The following is a 21,678-nucleotide window of genomic DNA, read 5'->3' as shown; positions in this document are numbered from 1 at the left end:
TCATGATTTTTTAAAATGTTTTCTTTTCTTCAAAGAGCGAGACACTAGAAGATTAAAATTTCACCAATTCTACCGTATCAAAACATCACATTCAGATATCTCTCAGCTCTTTTTTTCACTAAAAGTACATAACTCTTTTATAGCTAACTATAAAACACTGCGAACCCTTTCAATGCAGTTACCCAATATTCAACATTTTATGTCCTTCATTTTGGGGTTTTCCCAACACTGCTTTGACCAAACCTTTAAACAGTAAAATAAAATGCACAAATATTTACTATAACAATTTATAATTATTTAATCTTACTTGTATTATATAAAATTTATACATTGAGAGAAAAAACCACATGTGATTCTACCACACTAACACAACTAATTTTGGTATACTTCCTCCTTTTATCTATTTTCATTTCTTTTTATTTCAGAACTGTAATTACTTTGCATGTATGATTCTGGTATCTGGCATTTTTTCCCAAATATACCATAATCACCTTTCCATGTGTCTATATGTTCCAACATAACTTTTCATTATAATGATTCCACTGTTGCTGAAGATTATGGTTGTCTTCAATATTTAGCCACTATAAATAATGCTGTAATAAATTCATCACAGAGTAAGTTTTGCATATTTTGTATTAGATTCTCAGGTTAGATTCACAGTCTTCCCCCAAGGTATCACAAAAAAGGTGGAACTTGACTTAAAGGACAGAAGTGTATTTTTAGTTTTTAGTTTTTTGGTTTTTTTTTTTTTTTAAACAGAACAAAAACAACAGAAATTTATTCTCTCACAATCTGGACACTAAAAGTCTAGAATCAAGGTGTTGATTTCACCGTGCCTCTTCCTAGCTGCTGGTAGGAGGCATTCAACATCAATCCTTGGTGGTTCTTTTTTTTTTTTTTTTTTTTTAAGATTTTATTTATTTATTTCAGAGAAAGAGAGAGCATGCAAGCGGGGGAGCTACAGATGGAGAGGGAGAAGCAGGCTCCCTGCTAAGCAGGGGAGCCCAATGTAGGGCTCCATCCCAAGATCGCGACCTGACCAAAGTCAGATGCTTGCTTAACCAACTGAGCTATCCAGGCACCCCAGTATAGAAGATTCTGAATAGAGAGGAGAAAGAACATACAAGACCCTGAATCTGAGCTCTGTGGAAAATAAAAAATGGCTCAGTTTGGGTGCTTTATATATCTCTATAAGTGAAAACAGTAAGAATAAAAATTGGAAATGGGTTGCAACAAGATAATGAAGGAATTTTATTAAGTAGCCAGGGGACACCTGGCTGGCTCAGTTGGTAGAGCATGCAACTCTTCATCTCATGGATAGAAGTTCAAGCCCCACAATGAGTGTAGATTACTTAAAAATAAAATCCTTGAGGGATGCCTGGGTGGCCAAGTTGGTTAAGCATCTGCCTTCGGCTCAGGTCATGGTGCCAGGGTCCTGGGATCAAGCCTCACTTCAGGCTCTGAATTGGGCTCTCTGCTCAGCCAGGAGTCTGCTTCTTCCTCTCCCTCTGTGATCTCTCTCACTTTCGCTCTCTCTCAAATAAATAAAATCTTATAAATAAATAAATAAAATGAAATCCTTGAGTGGTGCCTTGGTGGCTCAGTCAGTTGAAAGTCCAACTCTTGATCTCAACTCGGGTCTTGATCTCAGGGTTATGAGTTCGGCCCCCACACTGGGCTCTACACTGGGTATAAACCCTACTTTAAATAAATAAGTAAATAAATAAAATCTTTTGGGGTAAAAAGAGGAGACAATGGAGGGCATATGAAGTGTTTTTCTTTTTTTTAAGATTTTATTTATTTATTTGACAGAGATCACAAGTAAACAGAGAGGCAGGCAGAGAGAGAGGAAGAAGCAGGCTCCCCGCTGAGCAGAGAGCCCGATGCAGGGCTCGATCCCAGGACCCTGGGACCATGACCTGAGCCGAAGGCAGAGGCTTTAACCCACTGAGCCACCTAAGCGCCCCTGAAGAGTTTTTCTAATCTGAATAATGCACAGGTTGATTTAACTGATAGCTATTTCATAAAACTAATAAAAGTCTTACGTGACTCTGAATGAATAAATAGTACTTGTGACATTTTTCATCTGGAGACCTATCTTTAACTGTAAGATTATAAAATATCCTCTATATCAGAACTTTTAACTTCCAATCTTTTCAGAATCCCCTTCTAAAAAGTGAGCCAAATTCAAGAGAATGAGAAGACAAGCCATAGACTTGGGGAAAAAATATCTTTAAGCAACGTATCTGATAAAGGACTGTTACCCAAAATATACAAAGAATTCTTAAAACTCAAAACTGAGAAAATGGACAACCCAATAATTTTTAAATGAGCAAAAAATCTGAAGAGACACTTCACCAAAGATGATATGCAAAAAGGGCAAATAAGCATATTAAAAAAATGTTCAGCATGTTATTTTATTAGGCACTGCAAATTAAAACAATGAAATACCATGACACATCTATTAGAATGGCCAAAATCCAAACACTGACATCAAATGCTGACAAGAATATAAAGCAACAAGAACTCTCACTCGTTGATGGTGGGAATGCAAAATGGTACAGCCACTTTGAAAGACACTTTGACAGTTTCTCACAAAGCTAAACACACTCTTCCTATACAATCCAGTAACTGTGCTCCTTGGTACTTACTCAAAAGAGCTGAAAACATATGTCCACACAAAAACCTGCATACAGATGTTTAGAGTAGCTTGATTCATAACTGCCAAAATGTGGAAGCCACTAAGATGTCCTTCAGTAGATAAATGGATTAATAAACTATGGCACATACAGACAATGAAATATTATTCACAGCTAAAAAGAAATGAGCTATCAAGCCATGAAGAGACATATAGGGACCTTAAATACATATTACTAAGTGAAAGACACCAATCTGAGAAGGCTACGTACTACATATACCATAATATCAATTATATGACATTATGGAAAAGGCAGAACTATGGAGACAAATAAAAAAGAAGAGTGGCTACCAGAGGTTAAGAAAGAGGGAGAGATGAACAGGCAGAATGCAGAGGATTTTTATGGTAGTGAAACTGTTCTGTATTTTGTTTGGACTTTGGATAATTATGATATGTTAATTTAGTTTCATCAGCTATAACAGATGTCCTGCTCTGGTACAAAATGTTGCTAATAGGGAAGATTGTGCATGCAAGAGTAAAGGGTACATGGGAACTCTGTACTTTCCCTTCAATTTTGCTATGAAACTCAAACTGCTCTAAAAAGTAAAGTCTATTTCTTTTTTTTTTTTTATTTTATTTATTTATTTCACAGAAAGAGATCACAAGTAGGCAGAGAGGCAGGCAGAGAGAGAGAGGAGGAAGCAGGCTCCCCGCTAAGCAGAGAGCCCGACGCAGGGCTCGATCCCAGGACCCTGGGATCATGACCTGAGCCGAAGGCAGAGGCTTTAACCCACTGAGCCACCCAGGCGCCCCAGTAAAGTCTATTTCTTTTGAAGTAGTTGATGATATCTCAAAAGCACCTATGAGTCCTATATGCAATAAAACAATGGTTCATTGATGCTTTGTTTTTTTCCTTTAATGCGTTATCAAATCCTAGTATGATCACAGAAAGAGAAACATCAAAATGAGCATGCCAGAAGCCTGTCTAAGTTAAGCATCAAAGTCTTGAGATTTACATTACAAGAGTGTATTTGGGTGTTAAATTTAAATAATACATATTTGATCTATGAATTTTTTTCATATAAATTTTACTTCAATTTTCTTAAAGTTACAAAATAAGAGATAAAATCCGATTTTAAAAATAAAAAAGCATCAAAGAAAAAGGTCTTTAGAACTGCAACCATGTGTATAAATAAGGAGAAGGTAGGTGGAGAATTTAAATACATAATTACTTTTCTCTGGACAGAATATCTAAGGAACGATATGTAAGAAATGGCTCTTCAAGGGAAATTGTGTAGCTAGGAGGCAAGAATAGGACAATTTTTATCTCTTAACTTTGGTATCTTTTTAATTCATGAGGCTTCCTTTTCCATTCAAAACAATTTAAGAATGTACATATATAATAGTCATGACCACTTTTAAAGTAAAACTCAACCCAAAAGTTCTTTTAACATTAAGCTACCTCAGTTTGAGTGATTAAAGTCTGAATTGATAATTATAGCCTTGACATTCAGAAGTGTGGTCCTCAAACCAAACAGCATTAGCATTACCTGGAACTTGTTAAAAATGCTGTTTTTAGAGTGGTTAACAATTGGATAGATATAGATACATACATACATGTTGAAAATTGACTTATATACCTAAAATATGTGAATTTTACCATATATAAATTATACCTAAAAAAGATAATTTTTTTTTAAAGAAAGAAATGGAGAATATCAGGTCCCACCTCTCACTGAATGACAATCTACATTTGTAACAAATCTCCAGTAAATTCATATCCACATTAAAATTTGAGATGCACATTTTTTTGTTTTGGGGTTTTTTTTTTTAGATTTTATTTATTTTTAATTAACATATAATGTATTTTAGCCCCAGGGGTATATGTCTGTGAATCGCCAGGTTTATACACTTCACAGCACTCACCATAGCACATACCATCCCCAATGTCCGTAACTCAACAGATTTTATTTATTTATTTATTTAACAGAGAGAGACTCAGAGAGAGAATACAAACAGGGGGAGTGGGAGAGGAAGAAGCAGGCTTCCCCGACCAGCAGGGGGCCCGATACAGGACTCCAACTCAGGATTCTGGGATCATGACCCAAAGGGAAAGCAAACGCTTAATGACTGAGCAACCCAGCCAACCCAAGATGCACAATGTTTTGTAGTATTTGTAAACATTAACATAGTTTGACATTGTAGGCAACCTTAACTCAAGGCCTTTTTTTTTTTTTTTAAAGAAAGAGAGAGAGGGGAGGAGGGGGAGGAGCTTGCAGATGAAGAGGGAGAGAGAGATTAAGCAGGATCCATGCCCAACATTGGGCTTGATCTCACCACCCTGAGATCACCACCTGAGACAAAATCAAGAATTGAATGCTGTACCTACTGAGTCACCCCGGTGCCCCTGAAAGCTTTTTTTTTTTCCCCCCTGAAAGCTTTTTTTAAATGTCTCTCAAACTGACTATAAACTCCATACTTAAGAGCAGGGGCCATGTTCATTTTGTGCATTACTGGCACATAACAGGCATCAATAAATATTTGCCAGATTAAAGGAAAAAATGGCTCACATTTCCTTACAATTATTACTAAATTTTTTATTTTTACCAGAACCCCTTTCTATTCTGGCTTAATATCTACCTATCTTAACCAACATCTACCTATCTTAACCAACAAGTAGAGCTGAGAGCTTACAAAGAAAAGATTCATAGCATCATTTTGTTATGACTATAATGGAAAACGAAGAAAAACAGTATCAGCCCTAGCCAATAAAGCAAAGTAGATATATGTACACATTTTTCAGTTGTTTTCTTATTGCAAGAAAGATTATCTTAATTTTAAAAACACCTTTTCAAGAGACGTGTGGGTGGCTTAGTCAGGTGGGCATCTGACTACTGATCTCAACTCAGGTCATGAGATCAAGTCCCAAGTCAGGCTCTGAGCTGGCCATGGGGGTTGCTTGGGATTCTTTCCCTCCTTCTCTCTCTGTCCCTCCCCCCATCGCAGCTCACGTTCTAAACAAAGGAAAAAAAACAAAACAAAACACCTTTTTAAGAGCTGATGTCTCATTTTATTTATTTTTTAAGATTTTATTTATTTATTTGACAGAAAGAGTGCTCGCTTCGGCAGCACATATACTTTTTATTTGACAGAAAGAAAGAGCACAAGCAGGGGAAGCAGCAGGCAGAGGGAGAGGAAGAAGCAGACTCCCTGCTTAGCAGAGAGCCCCACGCAAGACTGGATCCAAGGACCCTGAGATCATGACCTAAGCCAAAGGCAGATATTTAACTAACTCAGCCACCCAGATGCCCCTGACATCTCATTTTAACGAAGCAAACAAACCTTGCAAAATAAGTAATATCCAGGAAATTCTGAAATTTTAAAATGATTTTGCAGAAACCTGACTGGGTATTATGGTCAATAAGCAAAATTACTAGCAAAATTACTAGAATTTCTTTCTGTTTCAAAAGCTTTAAAATAAAGGAGAGTTGCTAGCAAAGAAATAATGACTGGCAATGCAATCACAAAGTTGAAAGGCTGCTGCATAAATTTAGCTGAATCAGCTCACCTCAGAAACTGAATCCTAAGCTAAGGAATGACAGGAAGCTACCTGATTTACACTTCAGAACTCTCAACAAGTTCTGCAGTTGGCAGTACCAGATACTTCTAGAAACGAAAGGTGAGAACTGTTTAAACGCCTAGTTAAGTAGCATTTAGATCCTCAGATACTCTTCCCCTCTCTATGTACATAAGTGACTGTACTTGCTCCAACCCACCAGAAGAGTTGAGATTTACTATCAGGAAAAAATTTAAAAGAGTATTCTCCTAAGTACTCCTATGGGAATATTTAGCATTTGAGAGCAGGAATATCAAAACTGAAAAGAGAGGGAGTTATGTAAAAGTTTACATAGTGAATTCTGCAATCTCAAATCTTCCTCTACCCCACTTCCCAAATTCTGGCAACTAAATCTGTATCTCCCAGCAGGAAATAAAAAGATCTTTCTCCAGTGGCGCCTGGGTGGCTCGGTCGTTGGGCGTCTTCCTTCGGCTCCAGTCGTGATCCCCCGGTCCTGGGCCGGGTCGGGCTCCCTGCTCGGTGGGGAGACTGCTTCTCCCTCTCCCATACCCCCTGCTTGTATTCCCTCTCTCTCTGTGTCTCTCTCTGTCAAATAAGTAAAATCTTAAAAAAAAAAAAAAAAAAAAGATCTTTCTCCGGTAACTCTGACAAACCAAAGGTAAAAATATAAAAAACAAGGGAAGTTATCAAACCCAATCCCAGTATGATCACCCATTTTTAACCAATGGTGAACCCAACAGTCCAAAACCTCACAATTAACTACAAGATTAGGAGAAAGCTAAAGAAAGCTTCTAACATGAAAGATTAAAACAAAAGTGGGGGGAGAATCTAGAAGAAAAAGACTTATTCAAGGAAACAAAAGCATTTTTTAACATCAGTAATATCTTTAGACATAAGAGAAAATATTGCAACCATAAAAAAAAAACCAAATGCTATGAAAAGGAATATTAAGAGACAAAAAAGCTGTTGAAATATGTTTAATGACAGTAGAAATGAATAGGAAATGGAAGAAAAAGAGAAGAAATTAACAGAACAGTAAAAAGAATAAGAACAGCAAAAAAAGCAAAAAACACAAAACACAGGGACACCTGGGTGGCTCAACTGGTGAAGCATCTGCCTTTGGATCAAGTCATGATCGGGGCGGGGGGTGGGGGGGCGGGTATCCTGGGATCAAGCCCTTCATGGGGCTTCCTACTTAGCGGGGAATCTGCTTCTCTGTCTCCCTCTGCCCCTCCCCCTGCTCATATTCTCTATCTTGCTTGTCCTCTCTCTCTGTCAAGTAAATAAATAAAATCTTAAAAAACAAAAAACCAAACAGATGAAAACAAGGAAGGCTTCCAGAAAAAGAAGAGAAACAGTGGGAATGAAAGGACTTACAATCACAAGCTACCAGTCTGGAAGAGCCTACTGTAGGTCTAGAATAATGAATACAAAAAGACCCACTAAAAGCCACAAAGTTTCAAAAACAGGAACATACATAAGATCCCAAAAGTTCTGTGGGAGGGAAAACAACACCGCATAAAAGACTGGGAATCCAAGTAGCACTAGATCCTCTGCAATCTTGAAATATTTAAAAAAAAAATGGATCAATAACTTCAAACTTCTGAGGAAAAATTATTTCTAGTTAATCCAAATTATCAATCAAGAAAAAAATATTTCAGGCATGCAAGGCCTCAGTAATATTACTCCCTATGGACCCTCCCTTACTCAAGATGCCACTAGAAGATGTACTTCAACAAAATTAAGGGGGAAAAAAAAAGAGGTGAGATCCAAGAATAAAGAGGACTAACACAAGGAAGAGAAAAAAAAAGGCAATCCTCAAAATGATGGGGGAAGATAAATTCCAGGACATCAGTGGTCCATCATACAAAGCAATCAATACAGATTAAAGCATTTCAAAAGGCCCAAGGAGAGAGATCTTTAAGAAGATAAAGCTAGTGGAGTGATTTTCGATAACAGGCAGAATTAGTTGAGTTTGAATTAATGATAATAGAAAACTAAGCAAACAAACAACAAAAGATTATTATTAAGTTCATTTACACAGTCAAAATGAAAGCACTGAATACTGACTTCACCAAAACTACAATGTAACAAGATAACAGGAAGATGCTAGATGAATGGGAAGTGTGTCCGAGCAGGCAAATGTAATAGGTTAGGTTAAAGTCAATCCCCATTTTCATGACAAGAAATCAAGAAATATAGTCAAATATTTTAATCAAAAAAATAGTAGTAGGATTTCTTTACAGACATGGAGGCATATTACTTAGTGTTAGGTTGGGCTGCAGGAGACCAGAAACCTCTAGAGCTTAAAATGGAATTTTTCTTTCTCTTCCACATAAATGAAGTAATTTTAGGACTGGTATGGAGAATGCATGATTATCCTTTCATTCCGAATCTTTAACATAATAGTTTGTACTTTCCAGTCCAAGATGGCAGCTCAAATTCCAACTATAACATCCACCATTTTTTTAAAATTTCATTTATTTATTTGCCAGAGAGAGCGATCACAAGTAGGCGGAGAGGCAGGCAGAGAGAGAGTGGGAAGCAGGCTCCCTGCTGAGCAGAGAGCCCAATGTGGGGCTTGATCCCAGGACCCTGAGACCACGACCCCAGCCAAAGGCAGAGGCCCAACCCACTGAGCCATCCAGGCGCCCCAAACATCCACCATTTTTTTTTTTTTTTAAGATTTTACTCATTTATTTCTCTCAGAGAGAGACAGAAAGCACAACCAGAGGCTGTGGCAGGCAGAAGGTGAAGCAGGCTCCCCCTAAGCAAGGAGCTGGACAGAGGACTTGATGCCAGGACCCTGGGATCATGACCTGAGCTGAAGGCAGGTGTTTTAACTGACTGAGCCACCCAGGTATCCCTAACCTCCACCTTTTAACCAGCAGGAAAGAAGGTTAATGAAGGCTCTGCTTCTTACTCTTAAAAACACCTCCCAGAACTCAGGTGACTAACTGTTCAGTACTTGGTCATACCACAACTAGCTACAAGAAGACCGCAGCATGTCTACATTCCAGGTAGCAATGTACCCAGCTAAAAACCAGAGGTTCCATTTTTGAGGAAGGGGGACAGCCAGCAGCCTCTGCTACAAGCAGTAAATATCAAAAGAATCAGCTTTGAAAGTTTCCATAGTTGCCTCTGGGGATGAGAAAAACAAAAGGGGGTGATGACAGAGTAGTGGAGAACAACACTGGGTTTTTTTAATATGCTTCGGAGAACTATTTGATTTTAAGCTATACGAATATATAATTTGATTTTGTAAAATGTTTAAAGAATCATGGGAAAAGTAAGTAGAAACAGAGCCACAACTTCTGTTTCTGAAAACTTGTCTTTTTTTTCTTTTTTGGGGGGGATGCAACAGATAGAGGTAAGAACTGTATAAAATCCAAAGTAAGCCCTATCAGTACAGTAGTGCTCAGTCTTTAAGGCAGTGATTTTAACTGCTCAGAATTTTTTTTTTTTTTTTTTTTTTTTTAAGGCAACACAAGCTCAGGGCCGGCCTGGTGGGCAGTGGAAAGGAAGGCAAGTTGGAATGTGCTTAGCTGGACGCCACGGCTGCGGAGCCATGAATCTGTAGCGGCTGCAGAAGTGTACTGGCCAGTAGCTGGACCAGCAACAGTATCAAGGTGCTCTATTCTGTGCAGAAAAGAGGCTTCACTCCCTCACAAGGAACTCCAGGACATATATTGGTTGTCTGTGTCTTTATCTGACAGCACAGTATCACAGAGCAGCTCATACACTTCAGTCACAAATTCTTGATAAGGAGAAGCCAATCAACGAAAGGTTATCTGAGAAATACCTGATAAAAGTGGCTGTAAAGACCCCTCCAATGACTGGAAAATGCCATGGTCCTCGAAAAAGTTCTATTTGTCTCTAACAGGGAAAATCTCTGATGCCCTGGATAACCCTGCCCTAGCAACCTATACTTACATTTTGAAACTCCATGCCTACTGTTTTGAAGCATTTGCTCTTCTACTGTCACACTACATGTTGACAGCCTAAGGAAAAAATGAACTGCCTGAGTCACTACCTCTTAACATGCTCTGAACTGAAGAACAAGAATTGCTATGCTTCCTATTTGAGAACAAACTATAGAAGTATAATAATCCTAGTGAAGCTGTACTCCCTGATTATGTAGATGGTTTGCAAGAGAATCTGGATGTGATAGTGTCTTTATCTAAAAGACATTATTATAATTGTGATTTTAAAATGTGCTACAGGGGCACCTGGGTGGCTCAGTGGGTTAAAGCCTCTGCCTTCGGCTCGGGTCATGATCCCAGGGTCCTGGGATAGAGCCCCACATCAGGCTCTCTGCTTGGCAGAGAGCCTGCTTCCCCTGCCCACCGCCGCCTGCCCCGCGTGCCTCTCTGCCTGCTTGTGATCTCTGTCAAATAAATAAATAAAATCTTTTTTAAAAACTTTTATTTAATGTGCTACACACTGGATACCTGGGTGGCTCAGTCGGTTAAACATCTGACTCAATTTCCATTTTGGTCATGATCTCAGTGTTGTGAGACGGAGCCCCACGCAGGGCTCCCCCATAGCAAGGAGCCTGTTTAAAATTGTATCTCTCCCTCTCCCCCCGCCCCCACCCACCACACAGTCAGCATGCTCAATGGATGGGTAGATGAATGAATGAATGAATGAATGAATAGTGCTACAAGCTTACTTCTGTAGTAATGGTGAAAGATTCTTTCCATGCAAACTATTTACCTGAACATACAAGGGACACTTGTAGAACTGAATAAAGCAAATGAACTTTTGTCTTTCTCATTAATTGGTGTGCAATCCTGTGTCTTGTTTTGCAGTGAGATGCTATTATCTCATGCTTGGTCATAAATATGAACTTGCCAGAAGGTATCTCAGCGAAATAACAACATTTGAGAAGCTGTACAGGCCAGTGTGGGTAGCATATAGGCACTTGTGTGCAGCTGACAGTGAGCATGACCAGGCCATGGTTGCTTACTTCACAGAAGTGGAGGTAATGAAAGGGTCATTTGCCAATGCTCTACACTGGATTATAATATGGGATTGACCAATAACTCAAAATTGGCTGAAAGATTCTTTGGCCAAGTGGTAAGCTTTGCACAAACTAAGCATTGCACTAGAACATCCTTTTGTTATGCACAAGGTTGGTATGCTTGTATTTCAGAATGGAGAAAGGAAAACAGAACAAAGGTTTCTTGATGCTCTGGAAAAAAATTAAAGCAACTGGGAACAAGGTAACAGATGACAAATGGAAACCTCTGTTGAACAACTTGGGACATGTCCACAAGAAGTTTAAAAAGTATGCCAAGGCACTGGATTATCACCATCAGGCACTGGTGTTAATTCTTCAGAACTCATCCACCTACTCTGCCATAGGGTATATCCACAGTCTGACAGGCAAATTTGAAAATGCTGTTATATCCACAAAGCCCTTAATTTTAAACAATATTTTCTGTTACAGTGCTTCGTTATTACATTAAAATGTACACTGGTGATTCTGAAGCTTACATTGGAGCAAACATTAAAGACAAATTAAAATGTTATGAATTTGATGTGCATCAATGAAAACACTGGAAAAAGTTATTTCACCTCCATAGGATTTCAGAAAATTTGAAGTAGGAAAACAGATTGCAGAGGAAACGGGGTTTGCACTACTGGAAACCTCAAGGAAAACTCCAGATTCCAGAATTTCCTTGGCAGAAACCTTTGAAACTGAAATGAATTAAAGTGACATGATGTTAAGAGACATCTATGTCAGACCACAGTTGATGATTCCAAACAGGTCTCAATTCCATTTTGTCTTGGGGTAAGTCAGTGATTCCTCACATCCTTGCCATGCCTAAGAATTTCCCGTTTCTTTCTTTCTTTTTTTTTTTTTTAAGATTTTAATTATTTATTTGACACACAGAGAGAGCGAGCGTGCACAAGCAGGGGGAGTGGCAGACAGAGGGAGAAGTAGGCTCCTTGCTGAGGAGGGAACTCCATCCCAGCATGCCAGGATCATGATTTGAGCTGGAGGCAGATGCTTAACTTACTGAGCCACCCAGGCACCCCAAATTTCTCACTTTTTTTTTTTTAAAGATTTCATTTATTTATTTATCAGAGAGAGAAAGAGCCAGCAAGCACAAGCAGAAGGAGCAGGAGGCAGAGGTAGAAGCAGGCTCCCCACTGAGATGGGAGCCCAATGTAGGACTTGATCCCAGGACCTTGGGATCATGACCGGAGCCCAAGGGAGCCACTTAACCAACTGAACCACCCAGGTGTCCCAATTTCTCACTTCTTAACAGGAATCCAGACTACACCTTAACATTTAGGAATGGAGACCTGCTATATAGACTGGATTATACACACCTTTGCAACAGATGTTTTCTGATTCTACAAAGTAATTATACACAGAAGAATAAAGAACGTAAATTGTCAAAAAAAATTTTTTTTTCTTTTTTTAAAGCTTCTATTTGGGGGCGCCTCAGTGGCTCAGTCATTAAGTATCTGCCTTCGGCTCAGGTCATGATCCCAGAGTCCTGGGATGGAGCCCCACATTGGGCTTCCTGTTCGGCAGAGAGCCTGCTTTCCCTCTCCCACTCCCCCTGCTTGTGTCCCTGCTCGCTCTCTCTCTCTCTCTGTCAAATCAATAAATAAAATCTTTAAAAAAAAAAAACTTAAAAAAAAACTTTAAAATAAAGCTTCTTGTTTCTGACTGTGTTCCTCATTCTATTGAGAAAAAAAAGTTATAGCAAATCTCTAAATCACAGAATCTACCAATACTTAAATATTAATCTATCAATATTAAGAGCACAGTGATTACTTTGGGGGCAGTCTGTAACTGGTTTTGCTAAAGAGCACTTTTCTCACAAGAGGTAAGAATTACTATTGACCTAAGATATTACTAATAGTGAATCATAGTATAATTTAGTTTATCAATACTTTTAAGATAATTCATAGATCAAGATTCTCCAACAACTACCAAAAAAGCACATTTGGTCTTTTGCCCCCTTATCAGGTTGACTCTGGATGAAAAGTCTAGAAAAGCACTGCATAAAAATACAAATCTACTTGTTTGTCAAATTCTTTAGAGGAAATGGTTATAAATATTTGAAATATAAATAAAAGAGAGAAAAAACAAACACACTGTAGCAAGCGCAGACAAGTTAATGTCACATCTACGAAAATATATTATCCCAACACTCCTTTTCCATAAACAAAAGAGAATAATGCTGAATAATATTAGACTTTCCTAGTTAAGCTGCATCAATATTTTAATGTTTAGTTAAATTGATATTATTTCCTCTCATTTTTCAGTTTTATTGCTATCTGTAACTATTTCTAAATGCTGTGAACGATGACCAATTTTGTTAAAAAATGCTTTTCTGGGCACCTGGGTGGCTCAGTAGTTAAACATTTGCCTTCAGCTCAGGTCATGATCCCAGGGTCCTGGGATCCAGCCCTGCATCAGCTCCTTGCTCAGCGGGAAGCCTGTTTCTCCTCTCCCACTCCCCTGCTGTGTTCCCTCTCTTGCTGTGTCTGTCTCTGTCAAATAAGTAAATAAAATCTTAAAAAAAAAAAAAAAAAAAAAGCTGTTTTTCCTGGAGTTGGGGGAGAACCAGTTTGACTAATTCAAATTACAGAAAGAAAACTCTGGCCTGTGAAATTAAGAGAATTATCTAAGATCATACATAGCTAATGGGTAGCAGAGCCATAAACCTGGCTCTCTTCACTTTAACACTGGGGCAACTATGTCAAAAAAGGGATGCACAACCTCTATTAAATTCTCTGGTAAATAATGCCACAAGCAAAGTCCCTGTTCTTCCCACCCGGCTAAACAATTAATCCCATTTACATCAACTAAGTGAATTATTAAGCTTTACTTAAAGGATGTAGGTGGTAGTATTAAGCCACTTGGGCTCTTTCCAATTGCTAGAACTATATGCAGATTCATTTAAATTACTTCATAACCATAGTTTAGTGCAAGAATATGTGGGGTAGTATAGAAGCTCAAAAGACTCCACAATTAGGCCTCACTGAAAACTGGAACACTAATCAGAATAAAATAAAACTGATATCCAGGGGTGCCTGGGTGGCTCAGTCAGTCAGTCTACCTTCTGCTTGGGTCATGATCTCAGGGTCTTGGGTCAGGCTCCCAAGCAGGGAGCCTGATTCTCCCACTCCCTCTGCTACTCCCCCTGCTTGGGCTCTTTGCTTGCGCCCTCTCAAATAAATAAAATCTTAAAAAAAAAAAAAAAAAAAAAAGAAAAGAAAGAAAGTAAGAAAAGAAACCACTGGTATCCAGTAAGAACTCTAAACATTGTTGTAATTATTTCCTGATTCTGCCTCTACGATACAGTGGCTATGTTTTATTCTCCACTAGGACTACTCTTTCTACTACATGGTTTCTATTGTCCTGAGCTGCTGTTTTCTCTGGTTCATATTCAAATTCCCTAAGGGAAAGGACTACATTGAGGGAATTCACCATTTTGTAAGACAGAACTGCTGTACAGTTCTTAGGTCAGGCTCATTTATAAGCTAATGGCCAACATATATATCACTGATGCCAATCTTGTTCTGGTTAACTGTGGCAAAGTAGAAAGGACTTATGATATAAAATGTAACAACTGATGCAAGCCCGTTTTTGTTGTGCTTGTTGTTTTCAGAAATGGGCTGCAGCTTTCCCTCACACTTGGAGCATTATGTGTATTGATATACATTTGATTTATAAACCAAAACCTCTTTAGGTAAATTCAGACTTAAAAATCTAGCCACCCTCGGGGCACCTGGGTGGCTCAGTGGGTTAAAGCCTCTGCCTTCGGCTCAGGTCATGATCCCAGGATTCTGGAATCGAGCCCTGCATCGGGCTCTCTGCTCAGCAGGGAGCCGCTTCCTCCTCTCTCTCTCTGCCTGCCTCTCCGCCTACTTGTGATTTCTTTCAAATAAATAAATAAAATCTTTAAAAAAAAAAAAAATCTAGCCACCCTCTCCAGGGCATGGTCTCTCATCATCCCCTATACACACACTCCTACACAGCAGATCTCAAATGGTAACAACACCCACCTTCTGCCACCCCAGTATTTTCTACTCCTGAGTGCAGAATAGTTAACAGCCTCTTTGATAATAATCAAATTAATTTATTTTAATATATATTTAATATATTAGACATATAATATATAATATATTATTTTGATAATAATCAAAATAATAATACCCATTAATACCTTTTCTCTGAATTGAGATTCTCCTTTGAACCCACATTAATTCCATACTTGTACTAATATGAAGTCTAACACATGAATTATGCTAGATAAAATTATTCAGGTATAAGATAATTTCCTATTATAGAAGAATGATTGCCCTAACTGGTATACTCTAACATCTTCTAATAGAAACATAGGTAGTTTTACAGGTTGCAACTTACTAAGTATTTACTATGTCAGATACTGGACTAAGCACCCAAAAGGAAATAACACAGATTAGCAAACTGAGACCTGTAAAGATTAAGTTTTTTTTTAAAGATTGTATTTATTTATTTGAGAGACAGAGAGAGCATGAGCAGGGGGAGGGGCAGAAAGAAAGGGAGAAGCAGACTCCCCAGTGAATGTGGAGCCCAACGTGGGGTGGTGATCCCAAGACCCTGAGATCATAACTTGAGCCAGACAGATACTTAACCAACTAATGCAGTGGTCTACATATATATCACCCAGGTGTCCCAAGATTAAGTTCTTATGTAAAATCGCATATGATAAATAGTAGTGCTGAAATTAAAATCCTATCTATGTAGGCCAAAGCCCATATTTTTAACAATCATTGGTCTTCTGTCAATGACTGCTAAATAGAATTACCAATAGCATTCTGTAACACTAACCAAAATAAAGAAAGAAAATTCCTACCTTACTCTAATGCAATACTTCCAAAACACTGCTCAGTGAGATATTATCTATCATATATTAGGAGTTCTGTGACCAAATAAGTGTGGGAAATGTTATTCTAAAAAGAGATCATCAAACATTCATATTGCAGGGATTCTCACAATCACACTATGAATCTCCAAGAAGTAAACACATTAGGCAGAATTTTCCATACATATTTCACCAAAGTTACCATTCTTCACAGGCCATTGCCTAGAACTATTTTGTGGAACACACCTTAGAAAATATTTGTCTGGTAAAAAATTCACATGACTTTTTTTTTTTTAAATAACTCACCTAAACTAGTCAATCAGTAAGTCTTATGACACCTGCTGACTCATACCCCACCTCTGGTGAAAATGTCATGGCCACACTGAGGGCCAATGGCCATGTTTTGGATAAAGTCACTTTCCCGCTGTTCAAAAAGTACTCAAAGAGCAACCCATTCACTTATGTGGTCTACCTCAAAAAGGTGAGAAAAGGCAAGATGATTTATCCCAAGAAATGGAAGAGAGCAGAGGGGCCAGCAGAGCCATACAGTGGCAGTAGAACAGCTAGTGGAAGTCACAATGAAACAGGAAACCCTAGAGAACAAAGGAATCAGCCAACAAGGAAAAAGGGGGACTTGGGGGCACCTACGTGGCTCAGTCGGTTAAGTAACTGCCTTCGGCTCAGGTCATGATCCCAGGCTCCTGGGATCGAGTTCCACATGGGGCTCCCTGCTCAGTGGAGAGCCTGCTTCTCTCTTTCCCTCTGCCTGTCACTCTGCCTACTTGTGCTCTCTCTGTCTCTGTCAAATAAATAAACAAAATCTTGGGTGGGGGAGGGAGTTGAACAGAGAAGACCTGCAGAGATAAGCAACAGACAGGCTATGCACCTACATTTGGGAGCTAGTGCTAGCTCTTATAAACCAAGTCCTTGGATTTCTCCATCTTTTCTGTACCTTTTATAACATCCCTCTTTTCCTTGGGACCAAACTCATTTAACTTCAAAAAAGGAAAATCTAATTCATTTCACTAAAATGAAGCTACACCACTCAGGTGTTAAAAGAATACAGGGGCACCTGGGTGGCTCTGTAGTTAAGCATCTGCCTTCGGCTCAGGTCACGATCCCAGAGTCCTGGGATCACGCCCCACATCAGACTCTCTGCTCAGTGGGGAACCTGCTTCCTCCTCTCTCTCTGCCTGCTGCTCTGCCTACTTGTGATTTTTCTCTGTCAAATAAATAAATAAAATCTTTAAAAAAAAAAAAAAGAATGCTTGGTTGAATCCCAGGTCCTTCACTATAAGATGCAAAACTCTAGACAAGTTACATAAAGTCTCTAATTTCCATCTGTAAAATGGAAATAATTAGAGTATCTCCACATCAGTAAACTATGATTAAATGAGATGTTTGTAATGTGTTTGTATATCTAGCAACCACTGAATAAATGTTAGCTATTACTATTAATTTGCATGTACTTCTTTTCCTCTCACTCAGAACATGCTGTCTTTAAGGGTGCCTGGCTGGCTCAGTGAGAAGAAGGTGTAGCTCTTCATGTCAGAGTTGTGAGTTCAAGCCACACACTGGGGGTAGAGATTACTTAAATTTAAAAAAAATAAAGAAAAAAAAATCTTATCTTTAGACCATAACTGAGAAAGAAGAAAAGAAAATCTTACTTCTGGGTGTAAAAATCTGATAAATACTGTTTTTTAGAAAATTACTAGTACAAAAATAAATAAAAACCTAAAATAAATAAAAAAATTTACAAGTACACTGTAGCCACAATGCCTTAACTGCAGAGAATCTCTCACCCTTTGTACAATTTGCAGAAATAATAATATCAAATACTCAGAAAATATCTTTGATCCTAATGAAATGATTTTTCCACAACGGGGTAAAAATGTTATATCAATACCAGATATACCTTATCTAAACCATCAACATTTTAAGAGTCCAAAACATAACAACGTTTAAAGGACAACAAAATAAACCCATTTTATAAAATAATAAGTTTTTTTTTATTCTAAGATTATTGTAACTGGAATCAATTTGTAGACCTACTAAAACAACAAGAAATACAAAGAGAACAAATACATAGTAGCTTCTACTGAGGACTTTTAATAACAAGCAACTTCAAATCAAAAAACAAGTGATCTCATTATCATTCACTGTGTTTTTAACCCCAATAATGCCTGGACCATATTAAATAAACTTCATATATTCAAATAGTTATTTACTTCCTAAGAATAACTCATAGTTTTTTAAAAAGATTTAAATAAATCTTTATTCATCTGAAAGACAGAGAAAATCTTAAGCAGACTCTGCACTGAGCACAGGGGCCCGATGTGATGCTCAATCCCACAACCCTAAGATCAAAACCGGAGCAGAAACCAAAAGGCAGACACTTCACTGTGCCACCCATGCACCCTAGTTCATACTTATTTTAAGATGTATCTGTATCGGGGCGCCTGAGTGGCTCAGTGGGTTAAAGCCTCTGCCTTCAGCTCAGGTCATGATCTCAGGGTCCTGAGATCGAGCCCCGCATCGTGCTCTCAGCTCACCAGCGAGCCTGCTTTCTCCTCTCTCCCTCTCTGCCTGCCTCTCTGCCTACTTGTGATCTCTGTCTGTCAAATAAATAATAAATAAAATCTTAAAAAAAAAAAAAGATATATCTGTATCATTCTCCTCTGATTTGTATAGTTTGGGTTCTCCTGTTCCATAGCAAAGAAATTAGTTAGATCACTTTAAAAATCACATCAAGGGGCACCTTGGTCGTGATCTCAGAGCCCTGGGAGTGAGCCCCACTTCAGGCTCCCTGGTCAGCGGGAAGACTTCCTCTCCCTCTCCCACACCCCCTGGTTGTGTTCCCTCTCTCGCTGCATCTCTCTCTGTCAAATACATTTTAAAAAACACTTTAAAAATAAATAAATAAATAAATAATCTTTTAGAAATAATAATCGAATCAAAATTTTGCAAGTCCACAATTTCTTTCATAATTTACCCTCACTGCCCACAATATGTTAATAACACTAAAAGTCTACATTATTTTTATTTTAATAAGACTAATGATCTTTTACAGGTAATTGAATCTGTGTCCACTAAAGGCACACTGTGGTAGGGGAAGAAAAAGCTAATATTAGAGTACCAACACATACAAAGTAAGTCGATAACAAAATGACAATCCAATGTTCACATGGGCAAATGATTTGAACAAACACTTTACCAAGCACAAGAAAAACCAATGTTATCCTATCACTGGAGAAATCTAGAAATTAAAACCACAGTGATATATTAAAACAGATATTACAGGGACACCTGGGTGGCTCAGTCAGTTAAGTGTCTTGCCTTCAGCTCCGGTTCTGATCCCAGGGTCCTGGGATCAAGCACCACATCAGGCTCCCTACTCAGCAGAGAGCCTGCTTCTCCCTCTGTCTGCAGCTCTTCCTCCTTGGGCTCTCCCTCTGACAAATAAGTAAATAAAACTCTTTAAAAAAAGAAAAAACACGTATCACAGAATGGCTAAAACTAAAAAGACTGACAATTACAAATATTGATAAGATTGCAGAATCTTATATATTTTCACAAAAGACTCAAGAATACTCATAGCAGGGGCGCCTGGGTGGCTCAGTGGGTTAAGCCGCTGCCTTCAGCTCAGGTCATGATCTCAGGTCCTGGGATCGAGTCCCGCATCGGGCTCTCTGCTCAGCAGGGAGCCTGCTTCCGTCTCTCTCTCTCTCTCTCTCTGCCTGCCTCTCTACCTACCTGTGATCTCTCTCTGTCAAATAAATAAATAAAGTCTTTAAAAAAAAAAAAAAAAAAAAAAAAGAATACTCATAGCAGTTTTATTCATTATAGCCAAGAACTGGAAATAGGGCGCCTGGGTGGCTCAGTGGTTTGAGCTGCTGCCTTCGGCTCAGGTCATGATCTCAGGGTCCTGGGATCGAGTCCCGCATCGGGCTCTCTGCTCGGCAGGGAGCCTGCTTCCCTCTCACTCTCTCTGCCTGCCTCTCTGCCTACTTTGTGATCTCTCTCTGTCATAAATAAAAAAATAAAATCTTTAAAAAAAAAAAAAAAGAACTGGAAATAGTCCAAGTATCCATCAACAGAAGGGTTAAACTGTTGCATATTACGGCAAAAAATAGAAGAAACTTATTACAGAAATAACAAATTGGATACATCTCAAAAACATACTGAGTAAAAGAATTATATAAAAGAGTATATGCTATATGATTCCACTTATATGAAGTTCTGGAATGGACAAAATTAATCCATGATGGAAAAAAAATAAAAAGAGTGACAGTGATTGCCCCTAGGAGGACAGGGGCAAGAACGGACTGGAAACAGGCATAAAGAAAACTTTAAGAAAATGGTACTATACTATATTCCTTGATAAGGAACTGGGTTATACCGTGTATAAAATTTCTAAAAATGTAAACTTTAAGATGTGTATCTCATTATACATAAATTTTACATCAAAAGAAAAAAGGTCAAAAGAATGTTTCTAGGGGCACCTGGGTGGCTCAGTGGGTTAAGCCTCTGCCTTCAGCCCAGGTCATGATCTCGGGCTCCTGGGATCGAGCCCTGCAGCAGGCTCTCTGCTCAGCGGGGAGCCTGCTTCCCCTCCTCTCTCTCTGCCTGCCTCTCTACCTACTTGTGATCTCTGTCAATCAAATAAATAAATAAAATCTTTAAAAAAATTTTTTTTTAAATCAACATTGAGGTAGGGACAAAAGGAAATAAGCACATATATTATTCATATTTTATAGTAATTTTAATGATTCTAGATTTTTTTTCAGAGAGGGTAACGTGGGGAAAGGGACAGAGGGAGGGAATCTTTTTCTTGGTAACACTGAAGAGTAATATTTTATTTTTTTAATTACCATATAATGTATTATTTGTTTCAGGGGTATAGGTCTGTGATTCATCAGTCTTACACAACACCCAGCACTCACCAGCACATATACCCTCCCCGATGTCCATCACCCAGCCACCCCATCCCCCTTCCCGCCCCCAGCAACCCTGTCTCCCTCTGGTTTCATCTTGCTTCATTATTTCCTCTCTTCCCCTATGATCCGCTGCCTTGTTTCCTAAATTCTGCATATCACTGAGATTATATGATAACTGCCTTTCTCTGAATGACTTATTTTGCTTAGCATAATACCTTCTAGCTCCATCCACACTACAAGATTTTAAATTTTTAATGGCTGTGTAATACTCCATTGTATATATAGGGGTGCCTGGGTGGCTCAGTGGGTTAAAGCCTCTGCCTTTGGCTCGGGTCATGATTCCAGTGTCCTGGGATCGAGCCCCACATCGGGCTCTCTGCTCGGCGGGGAGCCTGCTTCCTCCTTCCTCTCTGCCTACTTGTGATCTCTCTGTCAAATAAATAAATAAAATCTTTAAAAAAAAATACTCCAGGGGCACCTGGGTGGCTCAGTGGTTTAAGCCGCTGCCTTCAGCTCAGGTCATGATCTCAGGGTCCTGGGATCGAGTCCCGCATCGGGCTCTCTGCTCGGCAGGGAGCCTGCTTCCCTCTCACTCTCTCTGCCTGCCTCTCTGCCTACTTGTGATCTCTCTCTATCAAATAAATAAAT

General features: G+C 38.8%; 1 protein-coding gene and 1 pseudogene across 3 annotated transcripts in view; one reads left to right on the top strand and one right to left on the bottom strand.

Moving 5' to 3' along the window:
* Positions 1 to 21,678, bottom strand: part of SBF2 (SET binding factor 2) — a 503,560-nt gene that overhangs the window by 446,748 nt on the left and 35,134 nt on the right. The window lies entirely within an intron of this gene.
* Positions 9,784 to 11,975, top strand: LOC123948088 (annotated as a pseudogene).

Source organism: Meles meles, chromosome 8, assembly GCF_922984935.1.
Source record: "Meles meles chromosome 8, mMelMel3.1 paternal haplotype, whole genome shotgun sequence".
NCBI lineage: Eukaryota > Metazoa > Chordata > Mammalia > Carnivora > Mustelidae > Meles > Meles meles.
This window is presented reverse-complemented; position numbering and strand designations above follow the sequence as displayed.